This window comes from Mustela nivalis (assembly GCF_964662115.1).
Source record: "Mustela nivalis genome assembly, chromosome: 10".
Lineage (NCBI taxonomy): Eukaryota > Metazoa > Chordata > Mammalia > Carnivora > Mustelidae > Mustela > Mustela nivalis.
Window position 1 is genome coordinate 103,673,350 of NC_139029.1, and position 14,001 is coordinate 103,687,350.

Genomic DNA, 14,001 nt, shown 5'->3' on the forward strand with positions numbered 1-14,001 from the left:
CTCAGAAGTCTGATGGACATCCCAAATCTATCGGGTCATCTGGGCGCTGCTGCTGTCCCTGGCGCTATGTACCACCATCTCAAGAGTGACAACTGACATTCTTTGCCACTTTCCCTTGCTTTAGGTCTCTGCTCAAATATCGTCTTTTCCAAAGAGGTCGTTTCTGAACTATTATTTTTTAATACTTTGTTAAACTAAATTGAATTAGCCAGCATATGATACATCATTAGTTTCAGATACAGAGTTCAGTAATTCGTCAGTTGCACAGAACAGGCAGCGCTCATCACATCACCTGCCCTGCTGAATGCATGTCACCCAGTTACCTTAATCCCCACCTACCTCCCCTCCAGGAACCCTGTTTGTTTTCTATAGCTAAGAGTCTCTCATGGTTTGTCTCCTTCTTTGATTTCTTCCCATTTAGCTTTCCATCCTTCCATCCCTTCCCCTATGATCCTCCGAACTGTTTCTTATATTTCACATATGAGTGAAACTGTATAATTGTCTTTCTCTCACTGACTTTTTTCGCTCAACATAATATCCTCCAGTTCCGTCCATATAGATGTATTTTAATTCCAGTAGAGTTAACAGTGTTATATTAATTAGTATCAGGTGTACGATACAGGGATCAACCATTCTGTACATTATTCAGTGCTCACCATGAGAAGCATACTCTTTAGTGTCCATCACCTATCTCACCCCTACTTATTATTATCATCTAACCTAGTTCCCCTATCTCCTCCACTACCCCACCTTTTCCACCACTCTCTGTTCCCTTGTTCTGCTTTATTTTTCTTCATGGTATTTACCACTACCTGAGATTGTGTTTATTGTCTTTCTCCCCCCACTCTATGAGGACAGGTACCTCTCTGGTTCTCTTCCATATTCCTAATGGGAAACACACACACACACACACACACACACACACAGAGAGAGAGAGAGAGAGAGAGAGAGAGATCTAAAACATAGTAAGTGCTCAACATTGAATAAAGAGCTCCTGTGACCAAGTCTTAGTCATAATTTCAAATTTAAATATTTCTGGACCTAATCTTACTTGCAATTCCAAACCAGATATCCAGAAATATTCTTTTTCTTTTGTCCTTATATCATCATTCTGATCATTATCTCTCTCCCTATTTTCACACGTGCACATACCCAGAATCCAAATGACTTGGGGGGGGGGCATGCTTTGGCAAGGTAATCCCATTTGAAAGAGGTCCCAATGATATATTTTGCATAGAAATTTAGAAACATTGAGAATATGTCAACTGTCCATATGAAGGGGGGGCTGTTGGGAGAGTGCACTGAATTTTCCAGGCTTTCTCGTAGTACCCCTTCCTCTCATTCACCTAACCCCCACATTCCACACCTGGGAATTATTCTAGACTCCACCATCTACCGTCCCTCTCCTTTTCTAACAATGACCTGAGGGCAGGTAATTTGGCCTCCACATATTTTATTCATTGCTCTGTCCAGTCTCCATGGCATGTGTCCTATTTTAAGCCCCTTTATCATCCTAGCTGTTGAAACAACCTCCTGAATGGTCCCCTAGACGCATTTGTGCTCTCTCCTAGCCACTCAGCCCACAGGTGCTGGAGTAATCATTCTTAAGGGCGTATCTTAGGTTGTTTGGGTCCAGCTTCAGATCCCGTTCCTTTTTTATTTCCCACACCCCCACTTCACAGTACAATAACTCCAGTCTTGCTCTCTCCATGTTCTGTTTACTTATTTGCGCGTCTGTCCCTCACTAGGAGCATCTCAAGGGTGGAAATTTTGTCACTTTGTGCTCTCCCAGCACAGACCCTTGGTGGGCCTAATAAACAGAATCTTGCTCAAAAGTCTCCACAGAGTCTCCATGCACATAGCAGTAGTTCTGTAGAATTCTGTAGAATTTGCGCCCGTCACTGATGAAGCAGCCAGCTCTCATCCCCAAAGAAACAAAAAGACTGCTTTTCCAGAGAAGAACATTTCCAGGTTATAGGCATTCTGTGATTGTGTCTGTTGTTTATGATGTCTCATGGACACAAATATTGCAGTAATGTTACGAGGAATAAATTGTATTGCTCCAGCTAAAAACACAAATCAATAAAATGTTTTCCTCGGTAGCGAAAAATGTTAATAATGTTGTTGGCTGTAACTTTTCGTGCCATAAAGGTAAAACCCAAAGGTAAGAGACCATTTAATAACTGGGTAAGTTGTGAGGATAACATACACAGTAAGGAATCGGACTGTTGCTGTGTGCCTCCTGGCCTCCCCCAGGGTAAGATCGCATCGCACTGGGACCTGGCCTTTTCTTATGCTCTTCTGTCTACCTGGAAGGGCTTTCCTCACCTTCTATATCTGGGAGCTAGAGAAGGGAAGGATTTCTGTGCAACGAAAAGCAAGTAAATTGTTGACTTGGGATGCGTGCTGAATATTATCTAATGGTCCTATTCATCATTTCCCAGTGGAGGTTTCTGTACCAGTGGAGAGGGAAACAATGGAAATAGAAGCACACCCTGGGTGTTGAGGATCCATGGGGAAAATGTAGTAAGGAAAAGCACTATTGGTTTTTTTTTAAGATTTTATTTATTTATTTGACAGACATAGATCACAAGTAGGCGGGGGGGGGGGGGGAGGCAGGCTTCCCGCTGAGCAGAGAGCCCCATGCGTGGCTTAATCCCAGGACCCTGGGATCATGACCTTAGCTGAAGGCAGAGGCTTTAACCCACTGAGCCACCCAGGTGCCCCAGCACTACCGTTTTTATAGCAACTTCTTCTCATTTGACCTTCAAAGCAACAAGGGTAGGCAATGTTAGTTGCATTCAACCCCCAAAATCTCTTATTCTTTCTTTAGACAGACCTCTTCTGAACACTGAGTATGAATCAGCCACATGAGATTGATACAGAAATGAGACAAAATAAACAGAGCCTTCCCTCAAGGAGAAACATACACGCAAACAGGTGGTGCCCATCAGGGAGGAAATATGCAAGTAGCCCGAGGTGGTGTAAAATCACATGCAATCCTGACATTTTTCAGGGCCTTAATTCAAGTGTGGCTGTCATGTGGGAGAGAGTGAGAACTTCTGAGAAATTAAGGAAAATGGCTTTTGGTATAGCTTTTCTTCTTTACGCCCTCCTCATCTCCACCCCAAACGAAAGTGCCTGAAAGCGTGCATCGAACTATGGGAAAAACTCCATGCACAGATCACTCCCTACCTAATCCCTGGGGTCTAGTACTTCTACCAAAAAGGCATCACCAGGAGGCAAAACTCAAGTCCCATGAAGCACTGGGGGCTCATTTTCTGAGCCAATCCTGAAGGATGGATAAGAAGTTCATCAGGTAGTGGGGGTGGAAGGAGAGCTCACCAAGCAGACAAGTCAGAGAGATATTCTGGGCAAAGGGAACAGTTTGTGCAAAGGCGTGGAAGCCTGAGAAACCATAAGAGTTTAGGGAAGCCACGAGCTTTAGTGCGAACGGAGGCAAGTGTGGCAGCAGGTACCAGGAAATGAGCCTGCCGAGTTATATTGGTCCCACATTACAGAGGACCTTGTCTGCGACCATAAGGATGATCAAATGAGCGTGCTGTGCTCTCCCAATGCATGGGGGTAGGGAGGTCTGTTATATAACAAGAGAAATAGGGTTGGAAATATGGATGGGGCTCGATTCATGGCAAAGCTGAGGGATTTGGGTTTTAACTTGCAGGCCTCAGAGCATCATCTAAATTTGGGATCTAATTGGAGGCAGATGACTGCAGGGCCCACATTACACACTGTTTCTCGCACCTGACAGCTCCTGGGTGTTTTAGATGTTGGCACACTGCTTTCCAAGGGTCAGGGCTTACATGCGTGCTGTTTATCCAGGAAACTGACTCAGCACACCTTCCCTCGCTCTCTCTCCCAGACAAGGAGGACCTTGCCTCCTGCGTTCCTCCATTTGTCTGCTCAGTGCACTGGTACCATCAATAAACTTCAGTTACTCGAAGATTATCAAGGCACAATATCTGGCTGTCTGGACGGAATTTACTGTTTCATGATCTGCTCAGTCCTGTGTGGTTACCTCCCAACAGGGAGGTTAACTATATTTACATGTGCCCCTTGGCTGGGGGGGTGACCCTATGTTCAGTACCTTTGCAGACAGGAATTAGGAGGTGGGGAAGCAGCCAAGACCTAGCCCCCCCACTGCACCCTGCCTAGCCACATCCCTCCTTGGGCATTAGCCTGGCAGGATTTTAGAGAAAGAACCCCAGGTCTTCCTCCCTCTCTCCAGACCTGACTTCCCTCTACGCAAGGCTCACGTTGATTAATTGGCCCTTTTACTACCACGGCCTCAGCCTTTAGGGCAGAGGGCGTCACGTTTGCTCTTCTCCTTGTGAGAATGGGGGCCCCATTCATTCTTGTCCAGGCAACATAATAAATAACCTGCCCCTGTTGGCAGGGAGTTTATTAGAGACTGATGGGACATGTAACAATAACTGGGGGGCTGTGATTTATTAGGTAGGGAGGTTCGCGGCGTCTCCAAAGACCGGGAATGTGGAATTTAATTGATAAAGCGGCTGTCAGCAGCAATGAGATGCACTCAACAGAATATGCGTTTGAGGGATTCTCTCTGGAGCTGTCAGGAAGGGCTTCTGCTAATCATATTCAGCCCCTGCGGATGGTGGTGTCTGTCTGCCGGCTAGGCGCGTGAGAGACAAATGGCAGGGAGGGGGGCTCAGAAAGGGGCCGGGGAGGGAGGCACCTGTCAGTTGCCCAGCCCAATGGAAGAATGTGACACAAATGAGCAAACGGAAACAGGATTCCCATCACCGTCTGTGAGGACTCCCCTTCCGGAAAGGCCTTTGTCTCTCTCCTGCGAGCTGCTCTAGAAAGCAAGAGGTGCTGAGCACCCGCTTCCTGGAAAAGAGGGGAAATGAAAGGGTGAAGTGGCAAGAAGAGAGCTTTGTCCTGGAACTCTAAACTCCCTGCGCCCTGAGGTTTCTGCCCCAGAGACCCCTCCGTGGCTTTCCAGTCACTGACCCTCAGAGACACAACACACACACACCGCCATGCCCCATGGTCACCCAGCTGCCCCCGCGCCGGTTATCACGCAGCTTCCCTCCAACCCCTGGTTCAGGTGGCAGCACCTCCTGTCACTGTCGCTTTCACGTCAAGAACAGAGCCTCAGAAACTCGGACAGAGGGAGACTCAATTTTTGTTGTGATTGTCTCCTGGCTCTGGGGTCCCCAGGATCCAGGCTGAGAACCTGGAAGTAAATGCCTGTGGTGTGCCCCATTTCCTGACAATAAGGGGGGGATGATGGCACAGCTCTATCCTGGGGCAGCCTTGAGCCTTCCCAAGGCAGCTCTGCTCGAATTCTCTCAGCCCCCGTCCCTCGGGCTGTTGCTCAGCCTTAAACAAGAGCATGGAAGGCCCGAGAGGGGCTCTCTCAGGCCAGGCTGCTTGCCTCCTTTGATCCTCGTGCATCTATTCTTAGGTCCCAGGAGACTGGCCTGCCTCCTTGTTCCCTTCAGGGAGAGAAGGGGAGGGGGAGGCCAGAGCCAGGGAAAAAGTAATTGTCACTGTCTAATCTGAGCCTCGGTGGTGACACTGAGGGACCCCGGCGCAGAATGGAGACAGCAACTGGTTTGATTAAATCAAACCTCTCCCGCAACCTCGTTAAATTAAACTGACAGGCCGAGAGCAGAGCGGGGAGGGCAAGAGGGATCATCGCCTTCGGTGGGGGTGGAGGAGGCCCGGAGGCGAGGTTGGTAAGAAGATCAGAGGGTGGCGGGAGCAGCAGCCTGCCCTTTCCCTTATTTGCTGACTGCGGAGAGGAGATGAGATTTACGAATGTGCGATGCTTACGGACCCATCTGAGCACAGGCTGTGAGGCTGACACAGGGGCAGACAGCTGCCTCCCCGTAGCCCCTGCAAACTCCCTTGGCAGTGGGGCCTCACATTTGTAACAGTGCTCTTGACATTTCAAAGGGCCTCTACACAGCTAACCTTTACAACAGTCAGGGAGCAGAGGGATTACTGGCGCCACTTTGCAGTTAGAGAAACTGAGGCATGGAGCCTACCAGAGTCAGCAGAAATGGGCAGCAGAGCCTGCCCGAGACCCCAGGTCTCCTGCCTGTGGCTTCTGGCCCACATTGCCTCCGACATTATGCCATATGACAGAATTTCCCAGGATTTAGTCCCCGGACTGCCATTTCTTCTCCCACCCACCAGAGAAATGTAAAAGCCACACGGCTTGCTTTGTGGGCCGTCGGCAAAATGCCAGTTCCCATTTGGCTTGGTGCAGCCCACCTGCAAAGCACACAGCCAGCTTCCAAAGGTCACGAGGCCATTCTGTCACGCTCACGTCACCCACCCACACGCCCAAGCTCTTCCAAGCCATTTCCACTTTGCCTAATTATAATTCAGGGCAGGGGGGTAAGCCGGAGAGAGACTGTTAGCCACACCAGCCAGAGCAATCATAGGAGGATAACACCGATACCCTGCTGGCTTCCTCACCTGTCACCCAGTTCCTCACCTGCCAAAGCTAATTTTCCACTCACCGGTGGGTGAGAGCTCATTTCAGAGTGTCTGAGCCACACACACACACACACACACACACACACAGGCTACACACTGCCATTGTGAACAGAGCACTGCCTCACCCACGATGCCCTTGTCCCCACCTCGGGCGCACGCCAACGATTTCTGCATTGACATCTCCAGCCCTCCCCATCTCTGTTTCCGTAGTGAGGACACCAGGACTGGGATGCTAGTAAGGGCAGTGCACACTGGTTGCCAGAGGGCACTGCGGGACCAGCCTCCTCACACACCAGTTCATGATCAAATCCTGACACAGGATGATAGGAACAGGAGAAAGGGGAGAGAGAAACAGATTTCCAGCCACCATGAAGGATGCTGGGTGAGAGTGGGCATGAGGTGGTAAAGTTTGCTTGATGAGGACTTTGGTTTCACCGTGAACATCACCCACGGGGAGGGGAGGATGTGTTACATGTCCCACTGGATGCTCTTTCTCTGTGGATACCACAGGATTCTGATCACCGCTCTTGACCTGAGAAAGACAGGAAATGGCAGGTGGACAGGTAGGTCGAAGGTACTTAAATAAATGTCACCTGCCTCCGAAACACATCTCATTGACCACACCCAAAACCAACATCACCAATCCATCTGAACTCCTCTTAGGCAAGGAGTTGGATTCCTCTATAAACACCTGCCCAAGTGAGGGGAGGGGAAGGTCGCCTCACCTGGGAGGTAGGGAATAAAAACCACCGGGTCCGGCCTCCTATGCTGGTTCTGCCATTAGCGACCTGGGGGATCCAGGGAAGTCACTTAGCATTTCTGACCCGCACTTTTTGACTTGTAAGCCATAAGCTTGGGCAGGAAACACAGAGGGGTTTTTTTTGTTTTATTTATTTATTTATTTATTTATTTATTTATTTATTTGACAGAGATCACAAGTAGGCAGAGAGGCAGGCAGAGAGAGAGGAAGCAGCAGGCTCCCTGCCGAGCAGAGAGCCCGATGCGGGACTCGACCAGGACCCTGAGATCATGACCCAAGCTGAAGGCAGAGGCTTTAACCCGCTGAGCTACCCAGGAGCCCCCAGACTTTGTTTTAAAGACTAAAGTTTTAAAACTTTAAAGACCACAGAGGCGAAAAGTGAGACCCAGAGAGGTTGAATTACTTGTCTGAGGCCCTGCACAGGCAGTGGAGTGACCAAGTGGGTGTGGATTCTGGAGCGGGAGCCAGAGCCTTTGTGTGACTGGAGGGCAGTTCTGGCTCATCTGCAGAATAGAGGCAACAGGAGCCCCTGCCTCTGAGGGTTTGGGAAGAACAGATGAACGCCTGATACAGGGAAAGCCTTCCGCAAATGTTAGCAGGCGCTATTTTTAGAGACAGACCGGAGGTTCAGACCCATACGTCTTGACATTTGGTCTCTCCATGAGATCACAATCCCCTGATTCTCTAGAAGGTTCTCTTCCACTCCAAAATTCTATGACTCCAAGTCCGAAAGATGAAAATACAAGTCAGTTCCAAAACCCTCCAGGCAGACACACAATAGACCTTTTAGGGACTTCATTATTCACTCTCCAGTGCTTGGGTTACTTCCTACGGGTGATGATTCATGGGGAATAATCACAGCAAAGAAAACCTGTCCAAAGTAGGGGGGGGCAGTGAAAACCCAAACCCCTTTGTGCGGTCAGTGCCGCCTCTTTAAAACGCATCTTCATTTGTGAAGTGATGACAAGGGTCTCTTGGCCTCATTGCCATTCCACCGTAGAATTCAAAGCTTTCTCTAGATGTAGACTGCTACTGCTGGGAGCCACTGGCCCCCCGCCCACTCCCCACAAAACCCCGTGGAGAGGGTCCTGCCTCTCTGGTCAGGCAGAAGCCTTCCAGCAGCAGCTGTCACCCCGGCCCCAGCTGCCCTCTGGGTCCCCAGAGATACCACAGAGCTGACGTCTGATGGGGCTAGCACAGTTCTCTAGGTCCCTGCAGAAGACCAGAAAATGCTTAGGAACCATCCTGCTGGAAGTAAATCATGCAGCAAGCCAACCCTGAGACGTGACCTCTTTTTCTTCTGGCCCCATAGCCTCAGAAGGAGAAGCAGGTAGCCTTCTTTCTGGCTTGCTAACAAGTCTCTCCTGGCAGGCTGCCAACTCCTGGTTTTTGCTCACAGCTACCTGAAGCTGGCTGGGGGGGTATGCAGCCTGGTAATGAAAGGAGCGCTCACTGTGAGTGGCAGGCCACTGGAGGGAAGGTGACAGAGAAGCCAGCACCGGGATTCCAGTCATCGGCGGTAGCAGAATGTCCCCAGAAGAGTGCTGAGAACGAGTCCCTCTCCTTTTCCGTGCAGTGTACCTCTACCAGTGTCCCTTAGCCATGCCCAGACATTCTTCAAGTGTTCTTCACAGTTGAAAAATATTTGCTCGTCCAGTAAATGTTTGCAAAATAGAACTATTTGCTTCCCAAGTAGCAATGAGGCCATTGCTTAGGCACCATTAGCACAAGACCCATAGTTGCCAATAATGCCAAAATAGGGCTCGGTAGCCGCCCACATTTGGATTGGTCTCAATTATGGTTCATTATTTGGATGAGTCTGAATTTGTACTAGTCGACTCCCTCTGAGTTGTTCAAGAGAGAAGGCCCATTCACACCTGGAGTTTTCCCAAAGTACTACCCTGCTATTTCTTCCTCCAAAACCTTCCTTCCGTGCCCCTCGAAGAAGTTTCAGCACCTGCAAGACCGATGGCCTGGTCTTGCAGGCAGGTGACTCGATGGAGAAGCTAAGGCTAAGGTTGGTACCTAGGCTGGCACTACGTAAATCGATGGTGGGGTTTGTGGACAAGTGGGGGTGGGGGCGGGAGGTGGGCTCCAGGGCTCGCTCTCTCAGTAGCTCTAGTCATCTCCGGGAACCCATCCCTGGGACACATCCCTCCTGCTTTCCCCAGAGTAGGTAGTAGAAAGAGGGAACCAGAAGACTTTGTTCCACCACCAAACAGACCAGTCTCTTCGGGCCTCAGTTGCTCTGTCTGTAAGTGGGGAGAATGGCACCCCGTGTTTGAAGACATGAAAGCTAAGGAATTTTTTTTTCACAACTAGACTCTTCGATTCCTCCAGTCAAAATATCTTTCAATTGAAATCCAAAGTGAACCCTTCCTCCAGAACCTAGAGTCCTCCTAACATATTGGCCACTTGGTCCCTCTGTTGTCCCGCCTGGAATTGGGATTGCAGCACCCTGGGCTCCTCACCCAGCACCATCCTGATGCATTCTGTTCACGCACAGATGCACAGTCTCTGCTCAGTACCTCCGGGCCTGCCTGCCTGCCAGGCAAGGTCCTCTGCCTGCGGAGAGCAGCGGTTCCGCAGTGCTATCTGAACACATTCCAACAGCACACGTTTATCTCTAGGGTCAGCCTTTCCTGTTGATGCTCTGAAGGTGTGGGGGGATCGGGGAGGGGGTTCAGGATGAGGGCTGTCGGCAGGCCCAGGGTGTGGAGGCAGGAGGGCAGCAGGGATACGGAACCCACTCTGAGGAGCGTATGTTATGATGGGGTTTCCAGACTGCGTGTGGCCCCATGTCTTTCCTCACCTCCAGATGAGCTCCTTGGTTCCTGCGCTGCCAAGGGAGATGGGCACTGCCTCACCCAGGGATGCCCCTTCCAGAGCCTGCTGAGACGTGATGGGTGGGGACCTCCAGGTGGGGGCCACAGGATGCGGAGCCAGAACAGCAGGGTTTCCATTGTTTCGTTTAGGATGTGAGATCTATTGGGACACAACTAGTTCTGCCTCTCCCTTTGAGCTCAGTCACTGGTGCCAGGACCTCCAGGCTTTGGCAGCAGGACAGAGGAGGCCACCCGCCCTGACTAGGCTGGGCGAACCCCGTGAGTTTGACACCCTTAAGACACCGGTTTCCAGGAGCTGCACTCTTTCCCTCAGGAAAAGAACCCACCCCACCAATCCCACCGGCAGGGGGCAAATGCTGAGCTGCCTTTCTGAGGGTTCCATCCCAGCTCTGGATGGCTTTGAGAAAGTATATATTCACAGCTAAGCTCAGACCTTTGACATATTCTTTAATTTTCAAATGAGATAATTTCTTCCTCCCTCCAGGCTGGGTTCCGGGGTGCAGGAGAGAGGAGGTGGAACTATGTGATTCTTCTTCAGCAAAAATGAATCATGCCCCCCATCCCCCACCCTCAGCCGAGTAGTATTTACCCATGTTTATATAACTATGGCAACAAGCTTTATCCTCTACCACTTATACCTTTAAAAAAAAAAAAAGAAAGAAAAATGTAAGCAGCAGTCCTTTTTCCTGCTCCTGCCTCCTACTCTGCCCCAAGGACAGAACTATCTCTTCAGAAGCAAGGTAAGAGATACACCCTCACACCCTCGTGCAACACCGGCCTTCTCAGGGCAAGTTTGCAATGGCCCAACGTCATGAAAGGACTTAAGAGTCCACCAGCCATTTTCGTCCAAAACCCTGTGGGAACCACACAGTACTAGTATCTCTGACTCGTCTGAAACCTCTCTTTGGAGCCCTGCACTGGGATCACAGTCATCAATTTTTTTTCTCTTGCCATCTCCTTGCCTTTAAAGGTAGATGGATTTTTGCAGCCATCAAAAGAAATGAAATCTTGCTATTTGCGACGACGTGGATGGAACTAGAGGGTATTACACTGAGCAAAATAAGTCCATCAGAGAAAGACAATTATCATATGATCTCCCTGATATGAGGAATTTGAGAGGCAACGTGGGGGAGTTTTGGGAGGTAGGGAAGGAAAAATGAAACAAGATGGGATCTGGAGGGAGACACACCATAAGAGACTCTTAGTCTCACAAAACAAATTGAGGGTTACTGGGGAATGGGGACATACAGAGAGGGTGGCTGGGTTATGGACATTGGGGAGGGTATGTACTATGGTGAGTGTTGTGAAGTGTGTAAACCTGATGATTCACAGACCTGTACCCCTGGGGCTAATAATACATTATAATACATTATATATATTATATACATATATATTATAATACATTATATGTTATATGCTAATGAAAATATAAAATATATAAATATATATAAAATATAAAAATATATAAAATATAAATAAAAATAAATATAAAAATTTTAAAAAGTAGATGGATTTCATAATGTATATAACTGTCGCGTCACTATGTCATACACCTGAAACTAGCATATTATATGTCAACTATACTTCAATTAAAATGTATAGGGGCACCTGGGTGGCTCAATAGGTTAAGCCTCTGTCATTGGATCAGATCATGGTCTCAGGGTCCTGGGATCGAGCCCTGAATAAAGCTCTCTGCTCAGCAGGGAGCTGGCTTCCCTCCTTCTCTCTGCCTGCTGCTCCGCCTACTTGTGATCTCTCTGTCAAAGAAATAAAATCCTTTAAAGTATATACATCTATATGTATATACATCTATATACATATACATATACATCTATATATATATATGTAGATATATACACTTTAAGGGATTTTATTTTATATACATATATATAAAGTGGATGGAATACAGTCTGGCTTTGCTAACAATATATTCTTCATCTCTGAGATGGATTCCTCTTGTCCTGACTACATCACAGATAATTGTCAAAGTAGAGTTTCATAAGGAGTAGAAAAGTGTTAGGCTCACAGAGGTTGAACTACACACAAGGGAAACTGGGGCCTGTTAAAAGGAAGCATTTGATTTGTGCAAGTCAGAGTGTGCTGTCAGCAGTCTAGGGAGGTCAATCACTCAGTCTAAGGTTCTTACAGGAGATCAGCCTGCATCTCTTGGAGTGTGAACTGCAGCCGTCCTCTTAACCTCCAAGAGGATTCCAGTCCAGGAGCCCTCAGGGATGGCAAAACTGTGGCTTAAACTTGACTCTAAAGACTATTTCTACCCCGAACCACAAATGTTTGTTTACTCACTGCCTTCTATAGCTGCCACTGGTGGGCCCTGGAGCTCTAAGAGTGAGCAAGGCCTACAGGGGTGGGAGAACCTTTGGTGGTGTTTCTCCCTGTGTAAGATTGTAGATTATGATAGTGGCCAAGTGCCCCTTTCTGCCTCGATCCCAGAAGATTCAACTCCAGAAAAGGTTCAGCCAGTCTGGGGGCCCTGCTGCTCAGTCCTTGGGGGTGGCTCCCACGGTGAGCACGCGTGGGGTACCACGGAAAGACCCGCCTTGGGGATCTCTGGCTCCAAACTGCAACGAGCACAGCGCTGTGTGGACCCACGGGGCGGGACTCACGGACCTGGAAAGAGGAAGGAAATGGAATGCCAGGCTCTGCAACTTGGGAACTGAGTAGCTTCTGAGCTCCACCCTGCGGTCCCCCGGATTTCGTGACCCACGTGGAATCCTGAGCAGGGACCGCAGAGGAAACGCGGGTCCCTGGGCTTGGCAAGCCGTCATCGAGACACAGATTTTGGACCTGGTTTTGACTCACCTACTCCTCTACTTTCTTTTCTGGAACCATCTGCTACCGCTGCTGCAGCTTCATCCAAAAGGCGGGGTGGGTGGAGGGAGCACTCAGGGGACTGAAAGACAGGGGCAAAATCCCCTGTAAGTGAGGACCCGAGGTTAAGTGGAAGCATCCAAATGGACTCTGCGAAGTCTTCGTCTCTGATGATGTTCATTTTTATCCTCCCTGCCTCTCTCTCGCCTTTCAATAGGGAGCCGGGGCGGCACTCTTTGCTGACAAAGATGGGAATGACCGCAGCACCTGCTTTCTCTGTCCCTTCTCCCGCGTCTGCACGGTTCTGTCACAGAGACCCCCAATTCTGTCTGGGACAAACTTTCTCCCGTTGATTATCTTGAAATAACACGTCGCTGGTCACCCTAATTACACTGGGGTCCTGCAACACCAGCTCTCGGGGGTCGGGGCGAGTTGGGGTGGGGCGGGGAGGGTGGCGCGGCGCCTAGGCACTGGGAGGGACCCGCAATCCGGCTGTGCGCGGCGGCTGGTGTGGCGGGTCCGGAGCTCCGAGGGAAGGGGCGCCCGGCCGGCTTGCGGCCCCTCTCAGGTCCACCTGCCCCAGCTCCGGCTCCGGCTTTGGCTCGGACTAGGGCCCTGTCCACTGAATAGAATCGAGCGACTTTGCGTCCTCCCTAGAGCAACAGTCGGGATAACTGACGCTGGAGGAGTACTGGGGAAGAGAGGGGCTATTCATCCCCTCCTTGCCCGCCCTATCGAGAGCAGCCCCCATCCTATGACCCTGTCCCCCTCCCTTTTTTTTCACCAAGAATCACTGCCTGAGATGACCGTGTTTATTTTAACCTACCCTATCCCTCGCTACCCCTCCCCCCATGCCTGTTTTCGAGAGCAGAGACCTTCCCTGTCTTCTTCATTCAGTATCCCCAGACTTAACACACTTGGCGGGGAATATAGCAGAGCCTCTGCTTCGGTCATGTGTTAGTTAAATAAGCGAATGGACCTAACAGTGGCTCTTCAGCTCCACCGGTGAGGGGTGGGGCTGGAGGGACCCTACACTAGGAAGTGAAGTACACCCAAACTTCCAGACTTCCA